This window comes from Scomber japonicus, chromosome 16, assembly GCF_027409825.1.
Source record: "Scomber japonicus isolate fScoJap1 chromosome 16, fScoJap1.pri, whole genome shotgun sequence".
Classification (NCBI taxonomy): domain Eukaryota; kingdom Metazoa; phylum Chordata; class Actinopteri; order Scombriformes; family Scombridae; genus Scomber; species Scomber japonicus.
In genome coordinates, this window is record NC_070593.1 from 26,542,866 (window position 1) to 26,561,123 (window position 18,258).

Consider the following 18,258-nt stretch of genomic DNA (forward strand, 5'->3'; position numbering starts at 1 on the left):
AGCACGAAGGTTCTACATTCCATTGACCTGTTCTGCCTTTTGTACACAATTCAATTTTAAGATGTTGTCCAACTCACTTAATTGTTCTTCAATTAAAAGATTTGTGAAATGAGATGCATGAAATTAGCGCAAGAATAATGAACCACAAAACAACAGCCTTGTTTCTCGAAAAATTTCAGCTCTGGAAAGACAAAAAGAGCCCGGTTAGCTCAGTCGGTAGAGCATGAGACTCTTAATCTCAGGGTCGTGGGTTCGAGCCCCACATTGGGCGCAGAGCTTAATCTTTGGAGCTGTCTGTGGCAGTCTTTCCAATGCAAAGGTACTGTATGCCCAGTTTCAAATACAATTGGTATGAATTTGCCAAACAAGGCACCGGGATCATGACGGTGCATTTGTATGTGGTCATAATTCCTACAAGACACTCTCAGATATGCCATGAGATGTCAAGCACAAAGGTTCTACATTCCATTCACCTGTTCTGCCTTTTGTACACAATTCAATTTTAAGATGTTGTCCAACTCATTTAATTGTTCTTCAATTGAAAGATTTGTGAAATGAGATGCATGAAATTAGCGCAAGGATAATGAACCACAAAACAACAGCCTTGTTTCTCGAAAAATTTCAGCTCTGGAAAGACAAAAAGAGCCCGGTTAGCTCAGTCGGTAGAGCATGAGACTTTTAATCTCAGGGTCGTGGGTTCAAGTCCCACATTGGGCGTACAGCTCATCCTATGCAGCATATTCTGATTCATACATAATGCATGCACAGTTTTGAATAGAATTTGTTTAAACTTGCAAAACAGGTCCCCGGGATCATGGCGGTGCATTTGTATGTGGTCATACTTCCGACAAGACACTCTCAGATATGCCATGAGATGTCAAGCACAAAGGTTCTACATTCCATTCACCTGTTTTGCCTTTTGTACACAATTCAATTTTAAGATGTTGTCCAACTCATTTAATTGTTCTTCAATTAAAAGATTTGTGAAATGAGATGCATGAAATTAGCGCAAGAATAATGAACCACAAAACAACAGCCTTGTTTCTCGAAAAATTTCAGCTCTGGAAAGACAAAAAGAGCCCGGTTAGCTCAGTCGGTAGAGCATGAGACTCTTAATCTCAGGGTCGTGGGTTCGAGCCCCACATTGGGCGCAGAGCTTAATCTTTGGAGCTGTCTGTGGCAGTCTTTCCAATGCAAAGGTACTGTATGCCCAGTTTCAAATACAATTGGTATGAATTTGCCAAACAAGGCACCGGGATCATGACGGTGCATTTGTATGTGGTCATAATTCCTACAAGACACTCTCAGATATGCCATGAGATGTCAAGCACAAAGGTTCTACATTCCATTCACCTGTTCTGCCTTTTGTACACAATTCAATTTTAAGATGTTGTCCAACTCATTTAATTGTTCTTCAATTGAAAGATTTGTGAAATGAGATGCATGAAATTAGCGCAAGGATAATGAACCACAAAACAACAGCCTTGTTTCTCGAAAAATTTCAGCTCTGGAAAGACAAAAAGAGCCCGGTTAGCTCAGTCGGTAGAGCATGAGACTTTTAATCTCAGGGTCGTGGGTTCAAGTCCCACATTGGGCGTACAGCTCATCCTATGCAGCATATTCTGATTCATACATAATGCATGCACAGTTTTGAATAGAATTTGTTTAAACTTGCAAAACAGGTCCCCGGGATCATGGCGGTGCATTTGTATGTGGTCATACTTCCGACAAGACACTCTCAGATATGCCATGAGATGTCAAGCACAAAGGTTCTACATTCCATTCACCTGTTTTGCCTTTTGTACACAATTCAATTTTAAGATGTTGTCCAACTCATTTAATTGTTCTTCAATTGAAAGATTTGTGAAATGAGATGCATGAAATTAGCGCAAGGATAATGAACCACAAAACAACAGCCTTGTTTCTCGAAAAATTTCAGCTCTGGCAAGACAAAAGGAGCCCGGTTAGCTCAGTCGGTAGAGCATGAGACTTTTAATCTCAGGGTCATGGGTTCAAGTCCCACATTGGGCGTACAGCTCATCCTATGCAGCATGTTCAGATTCATACATAATGCATGCACACTTTTGAATAGAATTTGTTTAAACTTACAAAACAGGTCCACGGGATCATGGCGGTGCATTTGTATGTGGTCATACTGCCGACAAGACACTCTCAGATATGCCATGAGATGTCAAGCACAAAGGTTCTACATTCCATTGACCTGTTCTGCCTTTTGTACACAATTCAATTTTAAGATGTTGTCCAACTCATTTAATTGTTCTTCAATTGAAAGATTTGTGAAATGAGATGCATGAAATTAGCGCAAGGATAATGAACCACAAAACAACAGCCTTGTTTCTCGAAAAATTTCAGCTCTGGAAAGACAAAAAGAGCCTGGTTAGCTCAGTCGGTAGAGCATGAGACTCTTAATCTCAGGGTCGTGGGTTCGAGCCCCACATTGGGCGCAGAGCTTAATCTTTGGAGCTGTCTGTGGCAGTCTTTCCAATGCAAAGGTACTGTATGCCCAGTTTCAAATACAATTGGTATGAATTTGCCAAACAAGGCACCGGGATCATGACGGTGCATTTGTATGTGGTCATAATTCCTACAAGACACTCTCAGATATGCCATGAGATGTCAAGCACAAAGGTTCTACATTCCATTGACCTGTTCTGCCTTTTGTACACAATTCAATTTTAAGATGTTGTCCAACTCATTTAATTGTTCCTCAATTGAAAGATTTGTGAAATGAGATGCATGAAATTAGCGCAAGGATAATGAACCACAAAACAACAGCCTTGTTTCTCGAAAAATTTCAGCTCTGGAGAGACAAAAAGAGCCCGGTTAGCTCAGTCGGTAGAGCATAAGACTTTTAATCTCAGGGTCGTGGGTTCAAGTCCCACATTGGGCGTACAGCTCATCCTATGCAGCATATTCTGATTCATACATAATGCATGCACAGTTTTGAATAGAATTTGTTTAAACTTACAAAACAGGTCCACGGGATCATGGCGGTGCATTTGTATGTGGTCATACTTCTGACAAGACACTCTCAGATATGCCATGAGATGTCAAGCACGAAGGTTCTACATTCCATTGACCTGTTCTGCCTTTTGTACACAATTCAATTTTAAGATGTTGTCCAACTCACTTAATTGTTCTTCAATTGAAAGATTTGTGAAATGAGATGCATGAAATTAGCGCAAGAATAATGAACCACAAAACAACAGCCTTGTTTCTCGAAAAATTTCAGCTCTGGAAAGACAAAAAGAGCCTGGTTAGCTCAGTCGGTAGAGCATGAGACTCTTAATCTCAGGGTCGTGGGTTCGAGCCCCACATTGGGCGCAGAGCTTAATCTTTGGAGCTGTCTGTGGCAGTCTTTCCAATGCAAAGGTACTGTATGCCCAGTTTCAAATACAATTGGTATGAATTTGCCAAACAAGGCACCGGGATCATGACGGTGCATTTGTATGTGGTCATAATTCCTACAAGACACTCTCAGATATGCCATGAGATGTCAAGCACAAAGGTTCTACATTCCATTGACCTGTTCTGCCTTTTGTACACAATTCAATTTTAAGATGTTGTCCAACTCATTTAATTGTTCCTCAATTGAAAGATTTGTGAAATGAGATGCATGAAATTAGCGCAAGGATAATGAACCACAAAACAACAGCCTTGTTTCTCGAAAAATTTCAGCTCTGGAGAGACAAAAAGAGCCCGGTTAGCTCAGTCGGTAGAGCATGAGACTTTTAATCTCAGGGTCGTGGGTTCAAGTCCCACATTGGGCGTACAGCTCATCCTATGCAGCATATTCTGATTCATACATAATGCATGCACAGTTTTGAATAGAATTTGTTTAAACTTACAAAACAGGTCCACGGGATCATGGCGGTGCATTTGTATGTGGTCATACTTCTGACAAGACACTCTCAGATATGCCATGAGATGTCAAGCACGAAGGTTCTACATTCCATTGACCTGTTCTGCCTTTTGTACACAATTCAATTTTAAGATGTTGTCCAACTCACTTAATTGTTCTTCAATTGAAAGATTTGTGAAATGAGATGCATGAAATTAGCGCAAGAATAATGAACCACAAAACAGCAGCCTTGTTTCTCGAAAAATTTTAGCTCTGGAAGGACAAAAAGAGCCCGGTTAGCTCAGTCGGTAGAGCATGAGACTCTTAATCTCAGGGTCGTGGGTTCGAGCCCCACATTGGGCGCAGAGCTTAATCTTTGGAGCTGTCTGTGGCAGTCTTTCCAATGCAAAGGTACTGTATGCCCAGTTTCAAATACAATTGGTATGAATTTGCCAAACAAGGCACCGGGATCATGACGGTGCATTTGTATGTGGTCATAATTCCTACAAGACACTCTCAGATATGCCATGAGATGTCAAGCACAAAGGTTCTACATTCCATTCACCTGTTCTGCCTTTTGTACACAATTCAATTTTAAGATGTTGTCCAACTCATTTAATTGTTCTTCAATTGAAAGATTTGTGAAATGAGATGCATGAAATTAGCGCAAGGATAATGAACCACAAAACAACAGCCTTGTTTCTCGAAAAATTTCAGCTCTGGAAAGACAAAAAGAGCCCGGTTAGCTCAGTCGGTAGAGCATGAGACTTTTAATCTCAGGGTCGTGGGTTCAAGTCCCACATTGGGCGTACAGCTCATCCTATGCAGCATATTCTGATTCATACATAATGCATGCACAGTTTTGAATAGAATTTGTTTAAACTTGCAAAACAGGTCCCCGGGATCATGGCGGTGCATTTGTATGTGGTCATACTTCCGACAAGACACTCTCAGATATGCCATGAGATGTCAAGCACAAAGGTTCTACATTCCATTCACCTGTTTTGCCTTTTGTACACAATTCAATTTTAAGATGTTGTCCAACTCATTTAATTGTTCTTCAATTGAAAGATTTGTGAAATGAGATGCATGAAATTAGCGCAAGGATAATGAACCACAAAACAACAGCCTTGTTTCTCGAAAAATTTCAGCTCTGGCAAGACAAAAGGAGCCCGGTTAGCTCAGTCGGTAGAGCATGAGACTTTTAATCTCAGGGTCATGGGTTCAAGTCCCACATTGGGCGTACAGCTCATCCTATGCAGCATGTTCAGATTCATACATAATGCATGCACACTTTTGAATAGAATTTGTTTAAACTTACAAAACAGGTCCACGGGATCATGGCGGTGCATTTGTATGTGGTCATACTGCCGACAAGACACTCTCAGATATGCCATGAGATGTCAAGCACAAAGGTTCTACATTCCATTCACCTGTTCTGCCTTTTGTACACAATTCAATTTTAAGATGTTGTCCAACTCATTTAATTGTTCTTCAATTGAAAGATTTGTGAAATGAGATGCATTAAATTAGCGCAAGGATAATGAACCACAAAACAACAGCCTTGTTTCTCGAAAAATTTCAGCTCTGGAAAGACAAAAAGAGCCTGGTTAGCTCAGTCGGTAGAGCATGAGACTCTTAATCTCAGGGTCGTGGGTTCGAGCCCCACATTGGGCGCAGAGCTTAATCTTTGGAGCTGTCTGTGGCAGTCTTTCCAATGCAAAGGTACTGTATGCCCAGTTTCAAATACAATTGGTATGAATTTGCCAAACAAGGCACCGGGATCATGACGGTGCATTTGTATGTGGTCATAATTCCTACAAGACACTCTCAGATATGCCATGAGATGTCAAGCACAAAGGTTCTACATTCCATTGACCTGTTCTGCCTTTTGTACACAATTCAATTTTAAGATGTTGTCCAACTCATTTAATTGTTCCTCAATTGAAAGATTTGTGAAATGAGATGCATGAAATTAGCGCAAGGATAATGAACCACAAAACAACAGCCTTGTTTCTCGAAAAATTTCAGCTCTGGAGAGACAAAAAGAGCCCGGTTAGCTCAGTCGGTAGAGCATGAGACTTTTAATCTCAGGGTCGTGGGTTCAAGTCCCACATTGGGCGTACAGCTCATCCTATGCAGCATATTCTGATTCATACATAATGCATGCACAGTTTTGAATAGAATTTGTTTAAACTTACAAAACAGGTCCACGGGATCATGGCGGTGCATTTGTATGTGGTCATACTTCTGACAAGACACTCTCAGATATGCCATGAGATGTCAAGCACGAAGGTTCTACATTCCATTGACCTGTTCTGCCTTTTGTACACAATTCAATTTTAAGATGTTGTCCAACTCACTTAATTGTTCTTCAATTAAAAGATTTGTGAAATGAGATGCATGAAATTAGCGCAAGAATAATGAACCACAAAACAACAGCCTTGTTTCTCGAAAAATTTCAGCTCTGGAAAGACAAAAAGAGCCCGGTTAGCTCAGTCGGTAGAGCATGAGACTCTTAATCTCAGGGTCGTGGGTTCGAGCCCCACATTGGGCGCAGAGCTTAATCTTTGGAGCTGTCTGTGACAGTCTTTCCAATGCAAAGGTACTGTATGCCCAGTTTCAAATACAATTGGTATGAATTTGCCAAACAAGGCACCGGGATCATGACGGTCCATTTGTATGTGGTCATAATTCCTACAAGACACTCTCAGATATGCCATGAGATGTCAAGCACAAAGGTTCTACATTCCATTGACCTGTTCTGCCTTTTGTACACAATTCAATTTTAAGATGTTGTCCAACTCATTTAATTGTTCTTCAATTGAAAGATTTGTGAAATGAGATGCATGAAATTAGCGCAAGGATAATGAACCACAAAACAACAGCCTTGTTTCTCGAAAAATTTCAGCTCTGGAAAGACAAAAAGAGCCTGGTTAGCTCAGTCGGTAGAGCATGAGACTTTTAATCTCAGGGTCGTGGGTTCAAGTCCCACATTGGGCGTACAGCTCATCCTATGCAGCATATTCTGATTCATACATAATGCATGCACAGTTTTGAATAGAATTTGTTTAAACTTGCAAAACAGGTCCACGGGATCATGGCGGTGCATTTGTATGTGGTCATACTTCCGACAAGACACTCTCAGATATGCCATGAGATGTCAAGCACAAAGGTTCTACATTCCATTCACCTGTTCTGCCTTTTGTACACAATTCAATTTTAAGATGTTGTCCAACTCATTTAATTGTTCTTCAATTGAAAGATTTGTGAAATGAGATGCATGAAATTAGCGCAAGGATAATGAACCACAAAATAGCAGCCTTGTTTCTCGAAAAATTTCAGCTCTGGAAGGCCAAAAAGAGCCCGGTTAGCTCAGTCGGTAGAGCATGAGACTTTTAATCTCAGGGTCATGGGTTCAAGTCCCACATTGGGCGTACATCTCATCCTATGCAGCATGTTCAGATTCATACATAATGCATGCACAGTTTTGAATAGAATTTGTTTAAACTTGCAAAACAGGTCCACAGGATCATGGCGGTGCATTTGTATGTGGTCATACTTCCCACAAGACCTTCTCAGATTAGCTATGAGATGTCAAGCACAAAGGTTCTACATTCCATTGACCTGTTCTGCCTTTTGTACACAATTCAATTTTAAGATGTTGTCCAACTCACTTAATTGTTCTTCAATTAAAAGATTTGTGAAATGAGATGCATGAAATTAGCGCAAGAATAATGAACCACAAAACAACAGCCTTGTTTCTCGAAAAATTTCAGCTCTGGAAAGACAAAAAGAGCCCGGTTAGCTCAGTCGGTAGAGCATGAGACTCTTAATCTCAGGGTCGTGGGTTCGAGCCCCACATTGGGCGCAGAGCTTAATCTTTGGAGCTGTCTGTGGCAGTCTTTCCAATGCAAAGGTACTGTATGCCCAGTTTCAAATACAATTGGTATGAATTTGCCAAACAAGGCACCGGGATCATGACGGTGCATTTGTATGTGGTCATATTTCCTACAAGACACTCTCAGATATGCCATGAGATGTCAAGCACAAAGGTTCTACATTCCATTCACCTGTTCTGCATTTTGTACACAATTCAATTTTAAGATGTTGTCCAACTCATTTAATTGTTCTTCAATTGAAAGATTTGTGAAATGAGATGCATGAAATTAGCGCAAGGATAATGAACCACAAAACAACAGCCTTGTTTCTCGAAAAATTTCAGCTCTGGAAAGACAAAAAGAGCCCGGTTAGCTCAGTCGGTAGAGCATGAGACTTTTAATCTCAGGGTCATGGGTTCAAGTCCCACATTGGGCGTACAGCTCATCCTATGCAGCATGTTCAGATTCATACATAATGCATGCACAGTTTTGAATAGAATTTGTTTAAACTTACAAAACAGGTCCACGGGATCATGGCGGTGCATTTGTATGTGGTCATACTGCCGACAAGACACTCTCAGATATGCCATGAGATGTCAAGCACAAAGGTTCTACATTCCATTGACCTGTTCTGCCTTTTGTACACAATTCAATTTTAAGATGTTGTCCAACTCATTTAATTGTTCTTCAATTGAAAGATTTGTGAAATGAGATGCATGAAATTAGCGCAAGGATAATGAACCACAAAACAACAGCCTTGTTTCTCGAAAAATTTCAGCTCTGGAAAGAAGAAAGGAGCCCGGTTAGCTCAGTCGGTAGAGCATGAGACTTTTAATCTCAGGGTCATGGGTTCAAGTCCCACATTAGGCGTACAGCTCATCCTATGCAGCATATTCTGATTCATACATAATGCATGCACAGTTTTGAATAGAATTTGTTTAAACTTACAAAACAGGTCCACGGGATCATGGCGGTGCATTTGTATGTGGTCATACTTCCGACAAGACACTCTCAGATATGCCATGAGATGTCAAGCACAAAAGTTCTACATTCCATTCACCTGTTCTGCCTTTTGTACACAATTCAATTTTAAGATGTTGTCCAACTCACTTAATTGTTCTTCAATTAAAAGATTTGTGAAATGAGATGCATGAAATTAGCGCAAGAATAATGAACCACAAAACAACAGCCTTGTTTCTCGAAAAATTTCAGCTCTGGAAAGACAAAAAGAGCCCGGTTAGCTCAGTCGGTAGAGCATGAGACTCTTAATCTCAGGGTCGTGGGTTCGAGCCCCACATTGGGCGCAGAGCTTAATCTTTGGAGCTGTCTGTGGCAGTCTTTCCAATGCAAAGGTACTGTATGCCCAGTTTCAAATACAATTGGTATGAATTTGCCAAACAAGGCACCGGGATCATGACGGTGCATTTGTATGTGGTCATAATTCCTACAAAACACTCTCAGATATGCCATGAGATGTCAAGCACAAAGGTTCTACATTCCATTCACCTGTTCTGCCTTTTGTACACAATTCAATTTTAAGATGTTGTCCAACTCATTTAATTGTTCTTCAATTGAAAGATTTGTGAAATGAGATGCATGAAATTAGCGCAAGGATAATGAACCACAAAACAACAGCCTTGTTTCTCGAAAAATTTCAGCTCTGGAAAGACAAAAAGAGCCCGGTTAGCTCAGTCGGTAGAGCATGAGACTTTTAATCTCAGGGTCGTGGGTTCAAGTCCCACATTGGGCGTACAGCTCATCCTATGCAGCATATTCTGATTCATACATAATGCATGCACAGTTTTGAATAGAATTTGTTTAAACTTGCAAAACAGGTCCACGGGATCATGGCGGTGCATTTGTATGTGGTCATACTTCCGACAAGACACTCTCAGATATGCCATGAGATGTCAAGCACAAAGGTTCTACATTCCATTCACCTGTTCTGCCTTTTGTACACAATTCAATTTTAAGATGTTGTCCAACTCATTTAATTGTTCTTCAATTGAAAGATTTGTGAAATGAGATGCATGAAATTAGCGCAAGGATAATGAACCACAAAACAGCAGCCTTGTTTCTCGAAAAATTTCAGCTCTGGAAGGCCAAAAAGAGCCCGGTTAGCTCAGTCGGTAGAGCATGAGACTTTTAATCTCAGGGTCATGGGTTCAAGTCCCACATTGGGCGTACAGCTCATCCTATGCAGCATGTTCAGATTCATACATAATGCATGCACAGTTTTGAATAGAATTTGTTTAAACTTACAAAACAGGTCCACGGGATCATGGCGGTGCATTTGTATGTGGTCATACTGCCGACAAGACACTCTCAGATATGCCATGAGATGTCAAGCACAAAGGTTCTACATTCCATTGACCTGTTCTGCCTTTTGTACACAATTCAATTTTAAGATGTTGTCCAACTCATTTAATTGTTCTTCAATTGAAAGATTTGTGAAATGAGATGCATGAAATTAGCGCAAGGATAATGAACCACAAAACAACAGCCTTGTTTCTCGAAAAATTTCAGCTCTGGAAAGACAAAAAGAGCCTGGTTAGCTCAGTCGGTAGAGCATGAGACTCTTAATCTCAGGGTCGTGGGTTCGAGCCCCACATTGGGCGCAGAGCTTAATCTTTGGAGCTGTCTGTGGCAGTCTTTCCAATGCAAAGGTACTGTATGCCCAGTTTCAAATACAATTGGTATGAATTTGCCAAACAAGGCACCGGGATCATGACGGTGCATTTGTATGTGGTCATAATTCCTACAAGACACTCTCAGATATGCCATGAGATGTCAAGCACAAAGGTTCTACATTCCATTCACCTGTTCTGCCTTTTGTACACAATTCAATTTTAAGATGTTGTCCAACTCATTTAATTGTTCTTCAATTGAAAGATTTGTGAAATGAGATGCATGAAATTAGCGCAAGGATAATGAACCACAAAACAACAGCCTTGTTTCTCGAAAAATTTCAGCTCTGGAAAGACAAAAAGAGCCCGGTTAGCTCAGTCGGTAGAGCATGAGACTTTTAATCTCAGGGTCGTGGGTTCAAGTCCCACATTGGGCGTACAGCTCATCCTATGCAGCATATTCTGATTCATACATAATGCATGCACAGTTTTGAATAGAATTTGTTTAAACTTACAAAACAGGTCCACGGGATCATGGCGGTGCATTTGTATGTGGTCATACTTCCGACAAGACACTCTCAGATATGCCATGAGATGTCAAGCACAAAGGTTCTACATTCCATTGACCTGTTCTGCCTTTTGTACACAATTCAATTTTAAGATGTTGTCCAACTCATTTAATTGTTCTTCAATTGAAAGATTTGTGAAATGAGATGCATGAAATTAGCGCAAGGATAATGAACCACAAAACAACAGCCTTGTTTCTCGAAAAATTTCAGCTCTGGGAGGACAAAAAGAGCCCGGTTAGCTCAGTCGGTAGAGCATGAGACTTTTAATCTCAGGGTCGTGGGTTCAAGTCCCACATTGGGCGTACAGCTCATCCTATGCAGCATATTCTGATTCATACATAATGCATGCACAGTTTTGAATAGAATTTGTTTAAACTTGCAAAACAGGTCCACAGGATCATGGCGGTGCATTTGTATGTGGTCATACTTCCGACAAGACCTTCTCAGATTAGCTATGAGATGTCAAGCACAAAGGTTCTACATTCCATTGACCTGTTTTGCCTTTTGTACACAATTCAATTTTAAGATGTTGTCCAACTCATTTAATTGTTCTTCAATTGAAAGATTTGTGAAATGAGATGCATGAAATTAGCGCAAGGATAATGAACCACAAAACAACAGCCTTGTTTCTCGAAAAATTTCAGCTCTGGAAAGACAAAAAGAGCCTGGTTAGCTCAGTCGGTAGAGCATGAGACTTTTAATCTCAGGGTCGTGGGTTCAAGTCCCACATTGGGCGTACAGCTCATCCTATGCAGCATATTCTGATTCATACATAATGCATGCACAGTTTTGAATAGAATTTGTTTAAACTTGCAAAACAGGTCCACGGGATCATGGCGGTGCATTTGTATGTGGTCATACTTCCGACAAGACACTCTCAGATATGCCATGAGATGTCAAGCACAAAGGTTCTACATTCCATTCACCTGTTCTGCCTTTTGTACACAATTCAATTTTAAGATGTTGTCCAACTCATTTAATTGTTCTTCAATTGAAAGATTTGTGAAATGAGATGCATGAAATTAGCGCAAGGATAATGAACCACAAAATAGCAGCCTTGTTTCTCGAAAAATTTCAGCTCTGGAAGGCCAAAAAGAGCCCGGTTAGCTCAGTCGGTAGAGCATGAGACTTTTAATCTCAGGGTCGTGGGTTCAAGTCCCACATTGGGCGTACATCTCATCCTATGCAGCATGTTCAGATTCATACATAATGCATGCACAGTTTTGAATAGAATTTGTTTAAACTTACAAAACAGGTCCACGGGATCATGGCGGTGCATTTGTATGTGGTCATACTGCCGACAAGACACTCTCAGATATGCCATGAGATGTCAAGCACAAAGGTTCTACATTCCATTGACCTGTTCTGCCTTTTGTACACAATTCAATTTTAAGATGTTGTCCAACTCATTTAATTGTTCTTCAATTGAAAGATTTGTGAAATGAGATGCATGAAATTAGCGCAAGGATAATGAACCACAAAACAACAGCCTTGTTTCTCGAAAAATTTCAGCTCTGGAAAGACGAAAGGAGCCCGGTTAGCTCAGTCGGTAGAGCATGAGCCTTTTAATCTCAGGGTCGTGGGTTCAAGTCCCACATTGGGCGTACAGCTCATCCTATGCAGCATATTCACATTCATACATAATGCATGCAGAGTTTTGAATAGAATTTGTTTAAACTTGCAAAACAGGTCCACAGGATCATGGCGGTGCATTTGTATGTGGTCATACTTCCCACAAGACCTTCTCAGATTAGCTATGAGATGTCAAGCACAAAGGTTCTACATTCCATTGACCTGTTCTGCCTTTTGTACACAATTCAATTTTAAGATGTTGTCCAACTCACTTAATTGTTCTTCAATTAAAAGATTTGTGAAATGAGATGCATGAAATTAGCGCAAGAATAATGAACCACAAAACAACAGCCTTGTTTCTCGAAAAATTTCAGCTCTGGAAAGACAAAAAGAGCCCGGTTAGCTCAGTCGGTAGAGCATGAGACTCTTAATCTCAGGGTCGTGGGTTCGAGCCCCACATTGGGCGCAGAGCTTAATCTTTGGAGCTGTCTGTGGCAGTCTTTCCAATGCAAAGGTACTGTATGCCCAGTTTCAAATACAATTGGTATGAATTTGCCAAACAAGGCACCGGGATCATGACGGTGCATTTGTATGTGGTCATATTTCCTACAAGACACTCTCAGATATGCCATGAGATGTCAAGCATAAAGGTTCTACATTCCATTGACCTGTTCTGCATTTTGTACACAATTCAATTTTAAGATGTTGTCCAACTCATTTAATTGTTCTTCAATTGAAAGATTTGTGAAATGAGATGCATGAAATTAGCGCAAGGATAATGAACCACAAAACAACAGCCTTGTTTCTCGAAAAATTTCAGCTCTGGAAAGACAAAAAGAGCCCGGTTAGCTCAGTCGGTAGAGCATGAGACTTTTAATCTCAGGGTCATGGGTTCAAGTCCCACATTGGGCGTACAGCTCATCCTATGCAGCATGTTCAGATTCATACATAATGCATGCACAGTTTTGAATAGAATTTGTTTAAACTTACAAAACAGGTCCACGGGATCATGGCGGTGCATTTGTATGTGGTCATACTGCCGACAAGACACTCTCAGATATGCCATGAGATGTCAAGCACAAAGGTTCTACATTCCATTGACCTGTTCTGCCTTTTGTACACAATTCAATTTTAAGATGTTGTCCAACTCATTTAATTGTTCTTCAATTGAAAGATTTGTGAAATGAGATGCATGAAATTAGCGCAAGGATAATGAACCACAAAACAACAGCCTTGTTTCTCGAAAAATTTCAGCTCTGGAAAGAAGAAAGGAGCCCGGTTAGCTCAGTCGGTAGAGCATGAGACTTTTAATCTCAGGGTCATGGGTTCAAGTCCCACATTAGGCGTACAGCTCATCCTATGCAGCATATTCTGATTCATACATAATGCATGCACAGTTTTGAATAGAATTTGTTTAAACTTACAAAACAGGTCCACGGGATCATGGCGGTGCATTTGTATGTGGTCATACTTCCGACAAGACACTCTCAGATATGCCATGAGATGTCAAGCACAAAAGTTCTACATTCCATTCACCTGTTCTGCCTTTTGTACACAATTCAATTTTAAGATGTTGTCCAACTCACTTAATTGTTCTTCAATTAAAAGATTTGTGAAATGAGATGCATGAAATTAGCGCAAGAATAATGAACCACAAAACAACAGCCTTGTTTCTCGAAAAATTTCAGCTCTGGAAAGACAAAAAGAGCCCGGTTAGCTCAGTCGGTAGAGCATGAGACTCTTAATCTCAGGGTCGTGGGTTCGAGCCCCACATTGGGCGCAGAGCTTAATCTTTGGAGCTGTCTGTGGCAGTCTTTCCAATGCAAAGGTACTGTATGCCCAGTTTCAAATACAATTGGTATGAATTTGCCAAACAAGGCACCGGGATCATGACGGTGCATTTGTATGTGGTCATAATTCCTACAAAACACTCTCAGATATGCCATGAGATGTCAAGCACAAAGGTTCTACATTCCATTCACCTGTTCTGCCTTTTGTACACAATTCAATTTTAAGATGTTGTCCAACTCATTTAATTGTTCTTCAATTGAAAGATTTGTGAAATGAGATGCATGAAATTAGCGCAAGGATAATGAACCACAAAACAACAGCCTTGTTTCTCGAAAAATTTCAGCTCTGGAAAGACAAAAAGAGCCCGGTTAGCTCAGTCGGTAGAGCATGAGACTTTTAATCTCAGGGTCGTGGGTTCAAGTCCCACATTGGGCGTACAGCTCATCCTATGCAGCATATTCTGATTCATACATAATGCATGCACAGTTTTGAATAGAATTGGTTTAAACTTGCAAAACAGGTCCACGGGATCATGGCGGTGCATTTGTATGTGGTCATACTTCCGACAAGACACTCTCAGATATGCCATGAGATGTCAAGCACAAAGGTTCTACATTCCATTCACCTGTTCTGCCTTTTGTACACAATTCAATTTTAAGATGTTGTCCAACTCATTTAATTGTTCTTCAATTGAAAGATTTGTGAAATGAGATGCATGAAATTAGCGCAAGGATAATGAACCACAAAACAGCAGCCTTGTTTCTCGAAAAATTTCAGCTCTGGAAGGCCAAAAAGAGCCCGGTTAGCTCAGTCGGTAGAGCATGAGACTTTTAATCTCAGGGTCATGGGTTCAAGTCCCACATTGGGCGTACAGCTCATCCTATGCAGCATGTTCAGATTCATACATAATGCATGCACAGTTTTGAATAGAATTTGTTTAAACTTACAAAACAGGTCCACGGGATCATGGCGGTGCATTTGTATGTGGTCATACTGCCGACAAGACACTCTCAGATATGCCATGAGATGTCAAGCACAAAGGTTCTACATTCCATTGACCTGTTCTGCCTTTTGTACACAATTCAATTTTAAGATGTTGTCCAACTCATTTAATTGTTCTTCAATTGAAAGATTTGTGAAATGAGATGCATGAAATTAGCGCAAGGATAATGAACCACAAAACAACAGCCTTGTTTCTCGAAAAATTTCAGCTCTGGAAAGACAAAAAGAGCCTGGTTAGCTCAGTCGGTAGAGCATGAGACTCTTAATCTCAGGGTCGTGGGTTCGAGCCCCACATTGGGCGCAGAGCTTAATCTTTGGAGCTGTCTGTGGCAGTCTTTCCAATGCAAAGGTACTGTATGCCCAGTTTCAAATACAATTGGTATGAATTTGCCAAACAAGGCACCGGGATCATGACGGTGCATTTGTATGTGGTCATAATTCCTACAAGACACTCTCAGATATGCCATGAGATGTCAAGCACAAAGGTTCTACATTCCATTCACCTGTTCTGCCTTTTGTACACAATTCAATTTTAAGATGTTGTCCAACTCATTTAATTGTTCTTCAATTGAAAGATTTGTGAAATGAGATGCATGAAATTAGCGCAAGGATAATGAACCACAAAACAACAGCCTTGTTTCTCGAAAAATTTCAGCTCTGGAAAGACTAAAAGAGCCCGGTTAGCTCAGTCGGTAGAGCATGAGACTTTTAATCTCAGGGTCGTGGGTTCAAGTCCCACATTGGGCGTACAGCTCATCCTATGCAGCATATTCTGATTCATACATAATGCATGCAGAGTTTTGAATAGAATTTGTTTAAACTTACAAAACAGGTCCACGGGATCATGGCGGTGCATTTGTATGTGGTCATACTTCCGACAAGACACTCTCAGATATGCCATGAGATGTCAAGCACAAAGGTTCTACATTCCATTGACCTGTTCTGCCTTTTGTACACAATTCAATTTTAAGATGTTGTCCAACTCACTTAATTGTTCTTCAATTGAAAGATTTGTGAAATGAGATGCATGAAATTAGCGCAAGGATAATGAACCACAAAACAACAGCCTTGTTTCTCGAAAAATTTCAGCTCTGGGAGGACAAAAAGAGCCCGGTTAGCTCAGTCGGTAGAGCATGAGACTTTTAATCTCAGGGTCATGGGTTCAAGTCCCACATTGGGCGTACAGCTCATCATATGCAGCATATTCAGATTCATACATAATGCATGCACAGTTTTGAATAGAATTTGTTTAAACTTACAAAACAGGTCCACGGGATCATGGCGGTGCATTTGTATGTGGTCATACTTCCGACAAGACACTCTCAGATATGCCATGAGATGTCAAGCACAAAGGTTCTACATTCCATTGACCTGTTCTGCCTTTTGTACACAATTCAATTTTAAGATGTTGTCCAACTCATTTAATTGTTCTTCAATTGAAAGATTTGTGAAATGAGATGCATGAAATTAGCGCAAGGATAATGAACCACAAAACAACAGCCTTGTTTCTCGAAAAATTTCAGCTCTGGAAGGACAAAAAGAGCCCGGTTAGCTCAGTCGGTAGAGCATGAGATTCTTAATCTCAGGGTCGTGGGTTCAAGCCCCACATTGGGCGCAGAGCTTAATCTTTGGAGCTGTCTGTGGCAGTCTTTCCAATGCAAAGGTACTGTATGCCCAGTTTCAAATACAATTGGTATGAATTTGCCAAACAAGGCACCGGGATCATGACGGTGCATTTGTATGTGGTCATAATTCCTACAAGACACTCTCAGATATGCCATGAGATGTCAAGCACAAAGGTTCTACATTCCATTCACCTGTTCTGCCTTTTGTACACAATTCAATTTTAAGATGTTGTCCAACTCATTTAATTGTTCTTCAATTGAAAGATTTGTGAAATGAGATGCATGAAATTAGCGCAAGGATAATGAACCACAAAACAACAGCCTTGTTTCTCGAAAAATTTCAGCTCTGGAAAGACAAAAAGAGCCCGGTTAGCTCAGTCGGTAGAGCATGAGACTTTTAATCTCAGGGTCGTGGGTTCAAGTCCCACATTGGGCGTACAGCTTATCCTATGCAGCATATTCTGATTCATACATAATGCATGCACAGTTTTGAATAGAATTTGTTTAAACTTACAAAACAGGTCCACGGGATCATGGCGGTGCATTTGTATGTGGTCATACTTCCGACAAGACACTCTCAGATATGCCATGAGATGTCAAGCACAAAGGTTCTACATTCCATTGACCTGTTCTGCCTTTTGTACACAATTCAATTTTAAGATGTTGTCCAACTCATTTAATTGTTCTTCAATTGAAAGATTTGTGAAATGAGATGCATGAAATTAGCGCAAGGATAATGAACCACAAAACAACAGCCTTGTTTCTCGAAAAATTTCAGCTCTGGGAGTACAAAAAGAGCCCGGTTAGCTCAGTCGGTAGAGCATGAGACTTTTAATCTCAGGGTCGTGGGTTCAAGTCCCACATTGGGCGTACAGCTCATCCTATGCAGCATATTCAGATTCATACATAATGCATGCACAGTTTTGAATAGAATTTGTTTAAACTTACAAAACAGGTCCACGGGATCATGGCGGTGCATTTGTATGTGGTCATACTTCCGACAAGACACTCTCAGATATGCCATGAGATGTCAAGCACAAAGGTTCTACATTCCATTGACCTGTTCTGCCTTTTGTACACAATTCAATTTTAAGATGTTGTCCAACTCATTTAATTGTTCTTCAATTGAAAGATTTGTGAAATGAGATGCATGAAATTAGCGCAAGGATAATGAACCACAAAACAACAGCCTTGTTTCTCGAAAAATTTCAGCTCTGGAAGGACAAAAAGAGCCCGGTTAGCTCAGTCGGTAGAGAATGAGACTCTTAATCTCAGGGTCGTGGGGTCGAGCCCCACATTGGGCGCAGAGCTTAATCTTTGGAGCTGTCT

General features: G+C 40.6%; 28 non-coding genes across 28 annotated transcripts; all 28 read left to right on the plus strand.

Moving 5' to 3' along the window:
• Positions 1-198: 198 nt before the first annotated feature.
• On the plus strand, positions 199-271 carry trnak-cuu (transfer RNA lysine (anticodon CUU)). Its single transcript has one exon. It is a non-coding gene; the product is annotated as a tRNA-Lys (tRNA).
• A 373-nt stretch (positions 272-644) lies between these two features.
• trnak-uuu (transfer RNA lysine (anticodon UUU)) lies at positions 645-717 on the plus strand. Its single transcript has one exon. It is a non-coding gene; the product is annotated as a tRNA-Lys (tRNA).
• A 361-nt stretch (positions 718-1,078) lies between these two features.
• On the plus strand, positions 1,079-1,151 carry trnak-cuu (transfer RNA lysine (anticodon CUU)). The gene has a single exon. It is a non-coding gene; the product is annotated as a tRNA-Lys (tRNA).
• Positions 1,152-1,524: 373 nt separating this feature from the next.
• Positions 1,525-1,597, plus strand: trnak-uuu (transfer RNA lysine (anticodon UUU)). The gene has a single exon. It is a non-coding gene; the product is annotated as a tRNA-Lys (tRNA).
• Positions 1,598-2,392: 795 nt separating this feature from the next.
• trnak-cuu (transfer RNA lysine (anticodon CUU)) lies at positions 2,393-2,465 on the plus strand. Its single transcript has one exon. It is a non-coding gene; the product is annotated as a tRNA-Lys (tRNA).
• Positions 2,466-3,272: 807 nt separating this feature from the next.
• On the plus strand, positions 3,273-3,345 carry trnak-cuu (transfer RNA lysine (anticodon CUU)). Its single transcript has one exon. It is a non-coding gene; the product is annotated as a tRNA-Lys (tRNA).
• Positions 3,346-3,718: 373 nt separating this feature from the next.
• trnak-uuu (transfer RNA lysine (anticodon UUU)) lies at positions 3,719-3,791 on the plus strand. Its single transcript has one exon. It is a non-coding gene; the product is annotated as a tRNA-Lys (tRNA).
• A 361-nt stretch (positions 3,792-4,152) lies between these two features.
• Positions 4,153-4,225, plus strand: trnak-cuu (transfer RNA lysine (anticodon CUU)). Its single transcript has one exon. It is a non-coding gene; the product is annotated as a tRNA-Lys (tRNA).
• A 373-nt stretch (positions 4,226-4,598) lies between these two features.
• trnak-uuu (transfer RNA lysine (anticodon UUU)) lies at positions 4,599-4,671 on the plus strand. The gene has a single exon. It is a non-coding gene; the product is annotated as a tRNA-Lys (tRNA).
• A 795-nt stretch (positions 4,672-5,466) lies between these two features.
• Positions 5,467-5,539, plus strand: trnak-cuu (transfer RNA lysine (anticodon CUU)). Its single transcript has one exon. It is a non-coding gene; the product is annotated as a tRNA-Lys (tRNA).
• Positions 5,540-5,912: 373 nt separating this feature from the next.
• Positions 5,913-5,985, plus strand: trnak-uuu (transfer RNA lysine (anticodon UUU)). The gene has a single exon. It is a non-coding gene; the product is annotated as a tRNA-Lys (tRNA).
• Positions 5,986-6,346: 361 nt separating this feature from the next.
• Positions 6,347-6,419, plus strand: trnak-cuu (transfer RNA lysine (anticodon CUU)). The gene has a single exon. It is a non-coding gene; the product is annotated as a tRNA-Lys (tRNA).
• A 1,241-nt stretch (positions 6,420-7,660) lies between these two features.
• On the plus strand, positions 7,661-7,733 carry trnak-cuu (transfer RNA lysine (anticodon CUU)). The gene has a single exon. It is a non-coding gene; the product is annotated as a tRNA-Lys (tRNA).
• A 1,241-nt stretch (positions 7,734-8,974) lies between these two features.
• Positions 8,975-9,047, plus strand: trnak-cuu (transfer RNA lysine (anticodon CUU)). Its single transcript has one exon. It is a non-coding gene; the product is annotated as a tRNA-Lys (tRNA).
• A 373-nt stretch (positions 9,048-9,420) lies between these two features.
• trnak-uuu (transfer RNA lysine (anticodon UUU)) lies at positions 9,421-9,493 on the plus strand. The gene has a single exon. It is a non-coding gene; the product is annotated as a tRNA-Lys (tRNA).
• A 795-nt stretch (positions 9,494-10,288) lies between these two features.
• Positions 10,289-10,361, plus strand: trnak-cuu (transfer RNA lysine (anticodon CUU)). The gene has a single exon. It is a non-coding gene; the product is annotated as a tRNA-Lys (tRNA).
• Positions 10,362-10,734: 373 nt separating this feature from the next.
• trnak-uuu (transfer RNA lysine (anticodon UUU)) lies at positions 10,735-10,807 on the plus strand. The gene has a single exon. It is a non-coding gene; the product is annotated as a tRNA-Lys (tRNA).
• A 361-nt stretch (positions 10,808-11,168) lies between these two features.
• trnak-uuu (transfer RNA lysine (anticodon UUU)) lies at positions 11,169-11,241 on the plus strand. Its single transcript has one exon. It is a non-coding gene; the product is annotated as a tRNA-Lys (tRNA).
• A 795-nt stretch (positions 11,242-12,036) lies between these two features.
• On the plus strand, positions 12,037-12,109 carry trnak-uuu (transfer RNA lysine (anticodon UUU)). Its single transcript has one exon. It is a non-coding gene; the product is annotated as a tRNA-Lys (tRNA).
• A 795-nt stretch (positions 12,110-12,904) lies between these two features.
• On the plus strand, positions 12,905-12,977 carry trnak-cuu (transfer RNA lysine (anticodon CUU)). Its single transcript has one exon. It is a non-coding gene; the product is annotated as a tRNA-Lys (tRNA).
• Positions 12,978-14,218: 1,241 nt separating this feature from the next.
• Positions 14,219-14,291, plus strand: trnak-cuu (transfer RNA lysine (anticodon CUU)). Its single transcript has one exon. It is a non-coding gene; the product is annotated as a tRNA-Lys (tRNA).
• A 373-nt stretch (positions 14,292-14,664) lies between these two features.
• On the plus strand, positions 14,665-14,737 carry trnak-uuu (transfer RNA lysine (anticodon UUU)). Its single transcript has one exon. It is a non-coding gene; the product is annotated as a tRNA-Lys (tRNA).
• Positions 14,738-15,532: 795 nt separating this feature from the next.
• trnak-cuu (transfer RNA lysine (anticodon CUU)) lies at positions 15,533-15,605 on the plus strand. Its single transcript has one exon. It is a non-coding gene; the product is annotated as a tRNA-Lys (tRNA).
• Positions 15,606-15,978: 373 nt separating this feature from the next.
• On the plus strand, positions 15,979-16,051 carry trnak-uuu (transfer RNA lysine (anticodon UUU)). Its single transcript has one exon. It is a non-coding gene; the product is annotated as a tRNA-Lys (tRNA).
• A 795-nt stretch (positions 16,052-16,846) lies between these two features.
• Positions 16,847-16,919, plus strand: trnak-cuu (transfer RNA lysine (anticodon CUU)). The gene has a single exon. It is a non-coding gene; the product is annotated as a tRNA-Lys (tRNA).
• Positions 16,920-17,292: 373 nt separating this feature from the next.
• On the plus strand, positions 17,293-17,365 carry trnak-uuu (transfer RNA lysine (anticodon UUU)). Its single transcript has one exon. It is a non-coding gene; the product is annotated as a tRNA-Lys (tRNA).
• Positions 17,366-17,726: 361 nt separating this feature from the next.
• Positions 17,727-17,799, plus strand: trnak-uuu (transfer RNA lysine (anticodon UUU)). Its single transcript has one exon. It is a non-coding gene; the product is annotated as a tRNA-Lys (tRNA).
• Positions 17,800-18,160: 361 nt separating this feature from the next.
• On the plus strand, positions 18,161-18,233 carry trnak-cuu (transfer RNA lysine (anticodon CUU)). Its single transcript has one exon. It is a non-coding gene; the product is annotated as a tRNA-Lys (tRNA).
• The last annotated feature ends 25 nt before the right edge of the window (positions 18,234-18,258 follow it).